Source organism: Sciurus vulgaris (assembly GCF_902686455.1).
Source record: "Sciurus vulgaris genome assembly, chromosome: 9".
Classification (NCBI taxonomy): Eukaryota; Metazoa; Chordata; class Mammalia; order Rodentia; family Sciuridae; genus Sciurus; species Sciurus vulgaris.
Genome location: NC_136469.1, coordinates 115,771,155 through 115,784,998, shown reverse-complemented (window position 1 = coordinate 115,784,998; position 13,844 = coordinate 115,771,155). Strand labels below are relative to the sequence as shown.

At 39.5% G+C, this 13,844-nt stretch overlaps 1 pseudogene across 1 annotated transcript in view; it reads left to right on the top strand.

The window, feature by feature from the left end:
* Nucleotides 1-13,844, top strand: part of LOC306669021 (NACHT and WD repeat domain-containing protein 2-like) — a 170,763-nt pseudogene that overhangs the window by 150,900 nt on the left and 6,019 nt on the right. The window contains exons 4-6 of the transcript XR_013766764.1: nt 1,052-1,255; nt 5,143-5,287; nt 10,041-10,629. The product of XR_013766764.1 is annotated as an NACHT and WD repeat domain-containing protein 2-like (transcript). The remainder of the gene's footprint in view (nt 1-1,051; nt 1,256-5,142; nt 5,288-10,040; nt 10,630-13,844) is intronic.

Genomic DNA, 13,844 nt, shown 5'->3' with positions numbered 1-13,844 from the left:
TTTAAGACAATCTTGATAAGTTGCTGAGGCCAGCTTTGAACTTTTGGTCCTCCTGCCCTAGCCTCCCGAGTTGTGAGGATTATGGGTATGCACCACCACAGCCAGTCCCTTTTCTCTTAATAATACTTTATAAACCTCTTTCCTAGCTGGTGTAGTTCTACAGTATAATTTAGAACATCCTTTTGAATGGACAAATCTTAATTTATTTAAATATTTTCCTTTGCTGGACATTGAGATTGTCATATCAGTTCTTTCCTGTTCAAACAATTTCAGCACAAATATCCTGTTAAATCTTTATGTACATTCTAAATTATTTTCTAAAGACAAATTCCCAGAAGAAAAACTTCCAGGTCAGAAGTCATGTGGATTCATAAGGCTTTTAAGACATAAGGCCCAAGTAAACTAAGAGAAACATTAGATCATTTTACATACCCAACAGCAATATATGGTTATTTCTCACACCTTCACATAAAACCCAGCAATGTTTTTTGTTTGTTTTGTTTGTATGGGGGTTGCCAACTCAATAGGGAGAAAATGCTCTCTTGTTGATATTTCGAATTTTTTTTAGCTGCTGATGGATTAGTAATAGCATTGCATCCAAGGCCTGCTGTACTGCCCTGTGTAACTGTGTGAATCAGGAGCCTAGAATCAGACTATCAACCCTTGACAGAGCAATTCTTTTGTTTGAGGCTTTGTATGTTTGACATTTCATAAGATTCAGCATGTCGTTTTTTCTTTGCCACAAACAAATCTCAAAGAAAAATCTCAAAGCTTTTGTTGTGCTATATAAACTTTGAGAAAGTAAATTTAGGCTATGGAAATCATGCATTTTATATTTGTCTGCTGTGATATACCAGTTCATGTCTTGGTATGTTGAATAATTTGTTATTGTAATTGTAATATAGTTAATCTAATTTTACTTCTAACATCAAATATTCACGGTGGTGAAAAGAGAAAACTAATGAAGCAATGTATCTTGCTTTCTACCATAATATTTGTTGAGTGACCACAGGCCTTGACTACTAAAATGAACTTTCTTGGTGATACACAGGGACTGTTAGGTGAAAAGTATGGGAACATCCGAATCCCCGGAGAAGTGGAAGCCTCAGAATTTGAAATGATTTTGGATGCTGCCATGGAGGCAAAGCTGGAGACCAAGCTACTGGAAGAGTGGTACTGTCGGGATGAGAACTCCGTGCCAGCAGCTTATTACCTCAGGCCTAAATCAGAAATGCTAAGGAGCAATAAAAATGCAGTAAGTCACCCTTCTCCCCATTACCAAAACCTGTTTGTGTCACCCAAGGATGATTTTTCTCCATTGAAAAGTCACAGTAAGTGGGAAGTCACTCTGCCCTGGGCCCTAAATTTAACAGCTAAATCCACACTAGTCATTAGGGAAATGCAGATCAAAACCTCAAGGCCCTGCCACCTCACACCTATTAGAATGGTGATTATCTGCAAGAGACAAGTGTTTATGAGGATGTGGAGGAAAGGAACCCTGGTACACTGTTGGGGGGACTGTAAATTGAAACAACCACTATGGAAAACACTAGAACACTTCATGCTCTTATGATGCAGCCATTCCACTTCTGGGTACATATACTCAAAGGAAATGAAGCCATTATCTTGAAGAGACATCTGTAGCATTATTCACAATGGCCAAGATACAGAAACAACTTAAGTGTCTATAAACAGACAAATGGATGTATTAGTCAGCTTTCTGTTGCTGTGACAAAAATACCTGAGAAAATCAACTTAACAGAAAAAGATCTATTTCAGCTAATAGTTTTGGGGTTTCATTCCATCATCACTTAGCTCCAAAGCTTTTAGGCTGTTCTGGATGTTCTGGGAAGCAGAACATCATTGTGGGAAGCATGTGGTGGAATCAAAAAGAGAGGAGGGGCCATGATTCCAGTAGCCCCTCCAGAGACACACCTAATGACCTCACTTCCTTCCATTGGGCTCAATTTCCTAAGAGTGTGACCACCTCTCAATAATGCCCCAGGCTGGTGACTGAGTCTTCGACAGGTGGTTAGCCTTTGGGGAAGGTTCAAGATCTAAACCGTAACAATGGATAAATAAATGATACACACACAGAGGGGAATGTTATTCAACCTTAAAAAAATAAAAAGGATATAAACCGAGGAGTGGGATAACTGGGTCAAAAGGTAGGTCCATTCCAAGTGTTCTGAGGAATTCCACACTACTTTCCAGAGTGGCTACACCAGTTTGCAACTCCACCGGCAATGTAAAAGTGTGCCTTTTTCCCCACATCCATGCCAACATCTATTATTGCTTGTGTTCTTGATAATAGCCATTCTAATTGGGATAAGATGAAATCTTAAGAGTTGTTTTAATTTTCATTTCTCTAATTACTAGAAATGTTGAACATTTTTTCATATATTTATTAATCACCTGTTTATCTTTTTCTGTAAAGCGTCAGTCCAGTTCCTTAGGTTCTTTTTTTTTTCTTTTTCTTTTTTTTTTTTTTTTTTTTTTTTGCAGTGCTGGGGATTGAACTCTACCAACTGAGCTATATCCCCAGCCCCAGGTTCTTTGTATTTTTGTTGTAAAGTTTTGTAAGTTCTTTATAAATTTTGGAGATTAGTGCTCTATCTGAAGTGCGTGTGGAAAAGATTTTCTTCCACTCTGTAGACTCTCTTTTTCACATTATTGATTGTATCCTTTGCTGAGAAGAAGGACTTAAAATTAGCATACTACAGTAACACAGCCACATCAATGTTTATAGCAACTCAATTCACAATAGCTAGATTGTTTTGTATGCTTGAAATTTACTGAAAGTAGATCGCAAGTGTTCTCAGGACAAAAGAACTGTAACCATATGAGGTGATGGATATGAGAGCTCCAGAGTTAATCACTTCACCAGGTACACATGCATCGAACTACTACATTGTGCCCCTTAAAAAATAATTTTGAAAAAAAAAAACTAAATCCAAAACTAAGAAAGTTTCTAATTTTCGTCACCTTAGCTTTTTGCATCTCTGACTTTCCTTCTGGGTTTATTGCCTTCCTAAAGTATATCTTTTGGAAATTCCACTGAATGCATTTGGAATTCCTTTAGTAACCTCTCTCATTTTGTTCATTTTAAAACCTGAGTCTATTTATTTATTCTTCTTGGTATGTGCCATGCTTATAGCTGTGAATTCATATGTCCTATCAGCTCTCAAACATTTGTAAACATCAAACAAGCTCTCCTCCACCCTGCCCCTTCTTTACTTTAATTAGATGTACTTTAGACCACCTCAGTCCATCCTCCCAGGATCTGAATTCCCTTTCCCATTATCAGTTTCGTTATCTCTCTTGCTTGGCTTCTTTTTTTTTTTTTTTCCACTTCAGCAACTATTTCTTCAGCTGTGTCCACTTTGTGCATACATTGAGTTTTCAAGTTCAATGGTTATATTTGTTATTTTGTGAGAGATTTGTGTGTGTGTGTGTTTTGGCTTTTTTTAAAATTTTTGTTTTGTTTTGCGGAAGGAAGCGGATCCTTTTAAAATCTGCCATTACTTATGGTCTCATTTTTTAAATTTTTAATTTGATTCTTTTCCTTTAATAATTTGAACAATCAATTTATTTTCTTGTATCATCTTCAGAAACATGGAGTAAGGTTGATGTGTGCTTGAGTATCATGTATACATTATTTTTGTCTCCTTTCCAACTTGATTGGAAACAAGACATCTGTCCCCTAAAGCTGAATGAAGGAGAAGAGGGGAAGAATGTGCCTATCCGTTACACAGAATGTTTATAGAGATTGAAAAGATGTGGTAGACAGCCATCTTTCCTCTTAAGACAACAGCCTTGATACAGTCAGTACCCAAGCCGCTTCAAGAGGAGGAAAGCCAGGGATCAGCTGCAGGTCTTCATTTCAGGACCTTGTATATTTGTCTTTGCGATTTTCAACATAAAACATTTCCTCTGTGCAATGTATAATTGTGTCGGAATGCTTGATCTTTCTTTTCCCCCTAGCATGCATTATTCAAAGCAATCTGTAAGAATATTGCTTCTCTGGATAGGAATATTAGAGTAAAGTAAATCTTTCAAAATACAGTAGGAATAAATGTAGATAGCAAAGAATGTGAAACCTCAAGAAACCATTTACACGGTGGCTTGGGCCATTTGCTCATATATTACTATTTAATTAGCTTTGTTCCATCTTCATTTATTTGTGTGATTCTCTAGGGAAATGTAAACTATTCCCAAAGCCTCATGTGCTATTTCTATAATAAATGGATGTATGAATAAGATTATCCTCAAAACTATATAAACATTTCTTGATAGGCAATCCTCCCATTTTGTTTCCTAGCAGATCATCCAAACCAATGAGGTGGAAACAAACAACAAAAGACAATTAAATAATAACCTCCCCTTTAACTGTCTCCCCTTTGGAGGATATTGAAAGGATTATTTTGTTATGATATTTGTATCAAAACTCAAGAGGGGAAAAATGTGGTAAAATAAGAAAAACCTATCTTAGTCCTGAGTCTGGGTAGTGTATAAAGAAAGGAAGTTTATTTAGCTCCGTAGTTTTGGAGACCAACAGTCCAAGATTGAGCAACCCCATAATCGCATGTTTCCAGCTTCTGGTGAGGGCCTTCTCGCATCACCTTGGTGGGAGCTCACACCAGAAGAGAGCAGAGTGACACAGGAAGACCCAGAGGCCAGGCCTGCTGTTTTTACAGCAACCTGCTTTTTCTTGGGAGCTAATTGGAGCTCATGAGAAATACCTTAATCCCTTCCAAGACATATATGTCACCCCCAGTGACATAACCACCTTCTGCTAGGCTCCACCTCTTAAAGATTTTTCCTCCCAACAACTCTGGGAACCAAGCTCCCAGCACATGAATCTTCACACACTCAAACCACATCTAACTACAGCAAAGTCCAACCAAAAAACTGTCTGAGTCAAGTTACTGTACATAACTTGGGAAAGTTCACATGTAACATGGAGATGATTTCTAACTTTCAGGGCCACAGAGGGAAGGAGGAAATAAGACACTGTCTGTCGAATGCCTACCACAGTATCAGCACAGAGTAGACCTTCAAGTAATAGGAACGCTCTCGTGCTTAAATACTGTTTTTCCTTTGATAATTTTAAAACTCGCTTCTTACTTCTACCATTCATAGATGCAGCCTCCTGTCAATGCCGAAAATGAGAAGCCATGGCAAGAGATATCTGATGAGATCAAGACAATACTTAAAGCGGCTGTCAAGCTGTTACATGAAAAGGGTAAAATGAAACACAGCCAAGCTAAGAGGTACCTGTTCTCAGGTAATTTTCACACACTCCCAGTAAACTAAGAGCTAGATAAATAATAGATGCAGTCACTGCTTCCCTTTATGTTTCTATAAATTTCATCTCATTTAATGCCTGGCAACTTTAATTATTCAAAAGTTTCCATATCCTGGAGAGGCAAGTGTTCTTTTGGTTTAACTCATAGAAAAGCCTTGAGGGCTTCTCCAAGAAATGTGATTTTTAAAGGGGCCAAGGGGTGGCTGGGGATAATAGGCCAGATTCTGTCATTGCATCTCAGTTGAGCTATTCATTCATTCATTCACCCAGCTGCCCAACAAACTTTTATAGGTCTATTGGCTACTTTGTCCCAAGCATTGGGGAGACAGCAATGAACAGGAAGGCAAGGCCTCAGTTCTCCTCAAACTTATTTTTCAACAAGGGAAAATAAATGATAGTCAAGTAATCAAATTAATGAATAAGATCATTTCAGAAATGATAAGTAGAATCAATAAAATAAGTTCAAGTTCACTGAGATGGAAATGTGCTTCAGAAATTCTAGGAGCAGGAAATAGATCAAGGTAGCCAGGTTCCGAGAGGGAGATATGAGGTCTGAAAATCATCTCAGACCATCAGAACCTTGTGCTTTGTTTGGGGTGAAGTGAGACGCCAGGGGAGAATCTGAAACAAGATCTAATTTAACAATAAAATAAAAATCTCCCCAGCCACAGAGTAAAGACTCACTTGTCATCCTTTTTCAGCCATAGAAAGGAAGCTTCATTATTAAAATCTGCACAGGGGATCACAAATCTGAAGGAATGTATCAGTCATAGCTTCCAGAGAACAAACACTGGGTACAAGTAATCAATATATATAGTATAGCATTCATTGTGAAAGTTGAGAGTGAGGAATTATTGAGAAAAAAAGCATCTTCAAAGTGGCTTTTTGAATGGTGTAGCAAACCATTTGAAAAACCTAAAAGGTCCTTGACCCGTGCTCACTGGATATGTGTACTTCACATCATTTTGAAAGTTATGAATCATTTTGACAAATTCCAGGAAAAAAGCTAACAAAAAATTGGCCTCATTAAAAAAAAAAAAAAAAAACCACTAAAATTGCCAGGAATAAGTACTATCTTTAGAATATACAGGTTAACATTTATCCTTGTTCCTTTGGGACTTTTGATCCATTTTTTTAGTCTCTGGCTCTTCACCTTTATCAAGGACAAAACAGTTCTGTTCCTGAAAATGTGCTGTATCAGAAAAGATGCCCAGAGCAAAACTTTTGTTTATATTAAAGATACCAGTTTGAGGGAGGCAAACTCTAATTTACAATGTTAAAGTAACATGTTCAAGTATTTCATTAGCAAACACTTTCTCCTAATTTTCTCCATTCTGAAGAACTCCATCCACATGGATAGCCATGTGAAGATTAGTTGCTTCATGTGAACTGTTGCAAGAGGTCTGTTTTCTGCTTGGAGTTACATTTGCTAAAGGTAGACATGGTCATGATAATTTTATTTCTTTTACATTTTAAACTCATTTTGAGATCATGTCAGACTTCAATCATAATCAGAATTACTGGAGAATTTCCAGCTCTTTCAAACGGATCTAGTACATTCCTTTAATATTTTCATAAATCTTGAAAATAAGAATGCAAGATAGAACCTCTAAAGGTATATTATTTATATTAGACAATGATTTTTCACACTTCTGATTTCACCTATTTAAACAAGAGAAGATGAGAAGTAAATTAGACCCAAAAGTTTTACCCTTTTGTAAATCTCTAAACTGAGTGACTTTGGAAATAATAAAGAGAGTACTATGTCTTGTGAATGATAGTTGCCAGGGCTGGGAATCTGTTCCCAATGTTACCTTCATTTGGTGGTGTGACTTATTAAACTATAGTATACTAAGGACAAGTGCAAAGACAGAAAACAAATACAGTATTCTATTAAGGAAAGGAGAAGTTTTAAAATATTTGCACAGACATAAGCATTGCATTACTCAGCTTTCTTTTTACTGTAACAAATACCTGAGATAATCAACTTAATAAGAGAAAAGGTTTATTTTAGCTTACAGTTTGGGAGCTTGCAGTCCATGACCAACTGGCCCCATTGTTTGGGGGCAGTATATCATGGTGGCAGTATATCATGGTGGCAGTGTGTTGCAAAACCATTCACCTCATGGCTGGTAACAAAAAAGAGAATGAGGAAGAGACTGAGGTCCCACAATCCCCTTCTAGGCCATGCCCCCAAAGACCTAAGATCTCCCACGAGGCCCCAGCTCTTAAAAGTTTCACCATCTCCTAAAAGCACTATTCTGGGGAACAAGCCTTTTAAACACATGAGCATTTGGGAGATGTTCCAGATTCATACTATGCAGGAATTTTGAATAAAAGTGTCCCCAAATCAGAAAGATGCACTTTGCCTCCAAAAAGAACTCTGCAGAGTTGATTGTGTATCATATCACTTGTTTATATTCACATTCATTACTAATTCCATTCCATTCCAGGCACTTTATGTACAGCCTCTTTTTAACCCTGAGCCAAGCTTTCATGAGTCCTTCCATCTTGGTTGATCTGCATCTCTTTTTATGTTCCAAATCTCCTGGTTGACACACTCTTCACAGATGTGATAATAGTAGTTGAATTACAGCTAAGTGGTTTTCTGGGAGTCAGGGTGGCAGCACACATCTCTGATCACCAAGCATGATAGATAGATGCCACGGTTGGACCACTTCCTTCTCCTGACAATCTCAGAGTGTAACAACCTGCTAATCCAGTCTGCTTGCCAACACTGTGTATAGGAGCTGGAAAAGAGCTGGGCTGAATGCTACTTTCTGTACTCGACGGCCCATGATGCTTTACCTTGTTCTCCTTTTAACAAGTTTTTACTCTTTTATAAAAAGAAGAGTAGACATATGTTATACAAGTTTCTCTGACTTCTTTAAGTAGCTTGCCCAATTAAAATGCTTTGTAAAATATACTGATGCTCATGGCACAGCTTACTGAACACAGATGGGTGTATCTTTTCACCGGAAACACAAATTGTGATTGATTGCTATAGTTACAGAAAGAACATTATCACAAGAATTCCACTAAAAGTCATCATTTTTTAAAAAATGCACCTTCCTTAATAGTTACTTTATAGAATATGGGTGTGTGTATTCCAGGGTTTACTTGACATTGGGGTTGTGGCCAGCAACACTGAAAGTTTTTTTAATTTCTGGCCAGATCAATACTATATATTCAGAGCCCAGCCCACACCATGCTTCTATCATATCCCCCAAAAGTATGGTCTCCTGCAAAGAAAAGCCTTCTGTGACCTCTCCAAGTGGGTGAGAACCCTTACTGTTTGCTCTCATTCACTGTGTTCTTCCCTGTCACAGGAAAAACTAAAAACAATCATAATACATTTATTTGTGGGAATCTAGGTTTAGTACCTGCTGTCCTCCACTGGACTATAAGTTCCACTCAGCTCCTCTAACAGAATGCCATGAACTGTGTAACTTATAAACAACAGAATATTTTTTCAGTTTGTAGACTGAAGTCCAAGATAAAGGCACCCACATAGTTGGTGCATAGCGAGGGACCACTTTGTGGTTCACAGATGACACCTTCACCCTGCTTCCTTATGAGATAGAAGGAACAAGGGCACTCTCTGAGGCCTCCTTTAAAAGAAAACTAATCCATTAGGATCCACACCTATCATATTACCACCTACCAAAGGCCCCACCTTCAAACAGCATCTGGAATTTAGGTTACCATATACAAATTTGAGGAGACATAAACGTTTAGTCTATGGCAACCCATGCAGGCTTTTAGTATTGTCTCTTTTACCCAGCATTTTATCCTAAGGAAGTATCAGCATACTCGAATAGGGTAGGGACTCCCCTTGGATGAAGGGGAAAAGTAAAGAAGTAAGAAGGAAGGAAGGAGGGCAGGTATCCAATTTTTAAAGAATGTTAGCTTTTTATTGCTGTGACAAGATACCTGAGAAAAATCATTTTAGAGGATGAAAGATTTATTTTGGTTCAGGGTCTCACAATTTTCAGTCCATGGTCACTAAGCTCCATTGACCCTGGGCCTGTGGTGAGGAAAAACATCATGGTGGGAAAGGTGTGGTGGAGGAAAACAGCTTACTTCATAGGGCCTGGAAGAAGAGAGAGAAAGAGAAAGGAGCAGTGGACAAGATATAGTGTCCAAGGACACACCCCAAGAACCAACACTCTTTAACTGGGTTCCCCCTCCTACGGTTACTACCACATCTCTGCAATGACATCAGATTATGAATCCATCAATGGATTAATCCATTGATAAATCATGTATTCAAACATGGTTATATTTTGTTTTAAAATGTGCTTCTATATTTACCTTTGGACATCTGTCTGGAGTACAAATAAACCTCAAAAGAGAAAAGAAAAAATGGTGAAGCCTCAGTGTAACCAGCAAGGAACAAGCCAACCCCCTGTGTCTCTCAGCCTTCGCCTCTTTGTTAGCTGGGCCACACTGGTCCCTGCCGTTTCTCCACTTTTAGAAGAGCTAATGTCTGAGAGGGCAGCTAAGCAGTTTCAACTATAAACTTGGTGTACTTGCTCTCTTGTGCTGATGTTCCACCTCTTCCTCTCATTGTGGAGGAAATTAAGTAATTTTATTAGAAATCTCCTGGGTTCCAGACTACTCCACTGCAAACCATGATAACCTACCCCCAGCAACTTATCTTCATATGGGGAATGTGGGCGCATTGCTCCTTCACTCTAGACAATAAACTCCTTGTCTTATTTTCTTCCAGCTATCGAGGATGAGTTTGACTTTGCTCTAGGCAAGCAAACCCCAGCATTCCTGAAGAAGTGTGTTTGCTACATTAGAAAAATTGCTAACATTGAGCGCTTTGTGAAAATCCCAGAGATGGGAAAATACATGGATATAACTGGAGCAGAACCAAGGATTATTCGTGACCCAGAAGCTCAAGAGAAGTTGATAAAACTCAGGGATGAATTTATTCCTACTATTGTCGCATCATCTAATCTGAGAGTATACACATCTGTTACTCATTGTGACATGAAACTGGGCTATTCCCAAGAAATAGAAAATCATTACATAGAAGGACTTGGTAAACAGTTTATGAAGACATGATTGATATAATTCAGGCCACAGTACAGCAAAATTTTGACACTGAAACTGATACACTCTATGATGAAATCCTTCAACATTCGTCATTATGTAAAACATATGCCTCCTTCTACGAGTACAAATGTGAAGCTCTAAACATCGTGCATAAATACATTCTTCCAAGCAAAACTGGGCACATCAACCCTCTTATTGTATATGGTGGACCATGCACTGGGAAAACCCTCCTGTTAGCTGAAGTAGCAAAGAAGGTAAACAGCCTGCTCTTTCCCATGTATATTTATGAAAATTTTTTCTTGGGAGAAAAAAAAATTTAATTGATCAAATTTATTTCCACTTTCTGTGCTTACTATTTGAATTATAATTATTCTTTTTGGAATGGATACCTAAGTATCCATTTTTTATCATTCTTTTTTTTTGCTGATATAACAGCTATGTGGAGAGAGCAAGACCCGTGGCTGCAACCATAAAGCTACTTAATTTTTTTCTCTCACTCCAACACATGTTGTGGGACTAGCTCCTCCATCCAAATGAATTCCAGGGCAGATCCCAGAAGTTCCTCTCATTCCTCAAAGACTAGTTTTATAATTGCTTCTGGTCACTAAATCAGTCCTCAATTCAGTAAATAAGTATATCCAATTCAAGCAGGTAATAAAAACTTAAGTCTATATTTCTCTCCCTTGCTGAGGCCTACCATAAACAAGGCACCTAGATGGGGACGTAGTCTTTTTCTTAGTCTATGTAACACTTCTTCCCTCCTTTCCTAACCCCATCCACTTTCATGACCCCCATAGGGTTATGGTGTAGTGGGTATAAGAAAGGTTAGGTGACTAGAATGTTCTTACGTGACCAGTACTGTTATGAACTGGGCTTTGAGCTCACTGTACTTCACAGGTGTTTAAAGCTGCCTCCTGTCTCTTCTGAAGTCATTTCATGTTTCCTGGAGGTTTGTCCTTCCTGAAAATCCCCACAGAGCATCTCTTGCCTATAGGGCAATGCACCTTTTTTCTAGCTCCCTACTTCCTCAGCTCCTAGACTTCCAGCAACACACTTTCACCATCTTTCTGCTAAGATCTCCATAGTCCAGCAAACTCCTTCAGCAGGACCTGGGAAAACAAAGCAAACAAGCAGAGACCCTTGCCATCTGTCCCTTGCTGGTGACTCATATCAGGTACATGGGAAACTCAGAAACTTCAAACCTGCAGGCCAGGCTTAGCAAAGCAGCTCTGTGTCACTTGTCCCCATCCACTGGAGCAGCTAGCCAGCCTGTCACTCAACCTTTGTGTTTTTCAGGTGTCATCAGACCCCAGTTGTCTGCGTCCCCCAGGCTTTAGGTATTCATTGAAACCCTTTCCCCTGGGCTAGGAGTGAAGGGTGAGCATTGCTCTGGCCTCCCCTTTGGGGATGGGGAGGTGAGAGCATGACTCACACCCTCACCTCCGACTTCTTTCTCAGCCCTTCCAGTATTTTTTCAGGCTGGAGGTAGAGAGTCCACTGGAGGTAGCAAACCTGGTGTTTAGACCTTCCCTTTCTGGTCCTGCTGGGGTCTGTAACCTCACTTGGAATGCAATGGCTATTATCTGGCCTCCTCAGCCTAAACAGGGCAAAACTAGCTCCATATTTTAACCTCCTCTTAAACTTGGTATCCAAGTACCATGGTTTCTGTCATTCTGGTGTTAATGCAGAAGCCCCACATTGTCTTCTGTGGTGACTCTCTTAAGAATAGAGCTTTCTTTCACTTCATGAATATTCTCATAATCCATCACATGCTACCTAATCTCAAATCAGTCATCCTGAACAAGAGCAGGGTCAGCTGCAGTGCACCCCATGTGGGAATTAGGTTCCAATAAGCTCACAGGTGAAACTCGGGGGCATAACACCCGCACTTGAAAAGACATTAGGAAGGCTAATGTACCATTTCTTGGCATGGAAAGCCTAGATGACTTTTATCTTGTGTTTTAAATATGACTCTAGCTAAAAATACACACACACACACACACACACATGCACACTCACACGCACACGCACACACACGCACATGTACGTGGCCCTGTCTTTCATTAAGCACAGATGAGGGAAAGGGTGGGCATTTAGGGACCATATTACATCAAAATGATTGTGTGTGTACCTGTGTATGCCTTTGAACCCAGGTTTGTATATGTATGTTGAAACTGTATTCCAAGTAAGATGGTGACACCATGAGAGCATGTAAGAGCAGAAATCAAGTGACAACACATCCAGGTGTGCCACCTCACACTCCCTCCAGGGGTCCTCTTGTGGAGGAGGGAAGGGGACCGGTGAGAGGAGGAACAAGTGTTGTGAATTGAACCAAATGGAATGTGGTGTGACATGTCCCCACATGCACAGGAGGCCAAGGGTTACAAGGGTGTGCTGATATGACTGTCCGACAAGCCGTCCTCACGGGGCAATGTGCTAACAGTGCCAAGATGAGCAATGGACTTTCCAAACTCTGTGTCTTTTGGGTATTTTGTCAGCTGCCTGCATCTGTCTATTCAGAGTCCAGGCTTCTGCGTCCCCAAGAGACCTCGCCTTTTTCCTCAGCGTTCCACTTGACCACTCTCCTAGGAAGGACTGACCTGCCGTCAGCAACAGCTTGCCTCTCCGGTGACCTCATGTCCCTCGTGAGGACCCACACAGGCATCTCACATTAGTCTCCTGTGTCATCCAACATTTCTATGGATTCTCCATTCCTAGAGGTTAGGACATGACACCAGGAAGCAGAGAAAGAGCTCTGCTCATCAAATCAAAATGTACCAAAAGGCACAGACCTAGTGACCCACTTAGTCCTGCCATACCTACCTGTGTACAGTTACCACCCAGGTGATCCCCTCAGGGGATCGTTGTACTGATTAGGTCAAGGCTCTTGTAACCCAATCAATTTACCTCTAAACTTTCTTTCATTGTCTCATACATGAGCTTTGGGGGATACCTCATATCTAACCCATAGCAGCCACCAGTGAATGGTTGTAGAATGGTTAGACTGACTTCCTTGAAACCAGCTCCAAGGAGGACTACTCCTTGGAGTATTTTACCCTTTGATCATTTCCTTTCCCATCTTTTGACTTTTCAGAGAGAAAAATACTAATAAGTAAATAAGTACATATATGCATATATATATATATATATTTAAAGAAAACTTAGAATAGGAATCAGATATGATTTTAACTCCCACTTTGTCTCATGGTGACCTTTGAACTCAGAGCAAGTCTTTTATCCAACCTGGCTTCAGTTTCCTCCTGTTAAAAGACACTATCCCATCTGCCCTTTAGAGAGAGAATGTGAGGACAGATGACTGCAGGCTTGTATGGTCAACTTTCTGTTAAAAAGTACATCTCACAAAACTTTTAACCAGCATTATATAGATATAGTATGACCAAAAAAAAAACCATAACAATGACCCTATAGCACCACAGAAATGTCTCTGAATTGTAAAAGATTATATTCA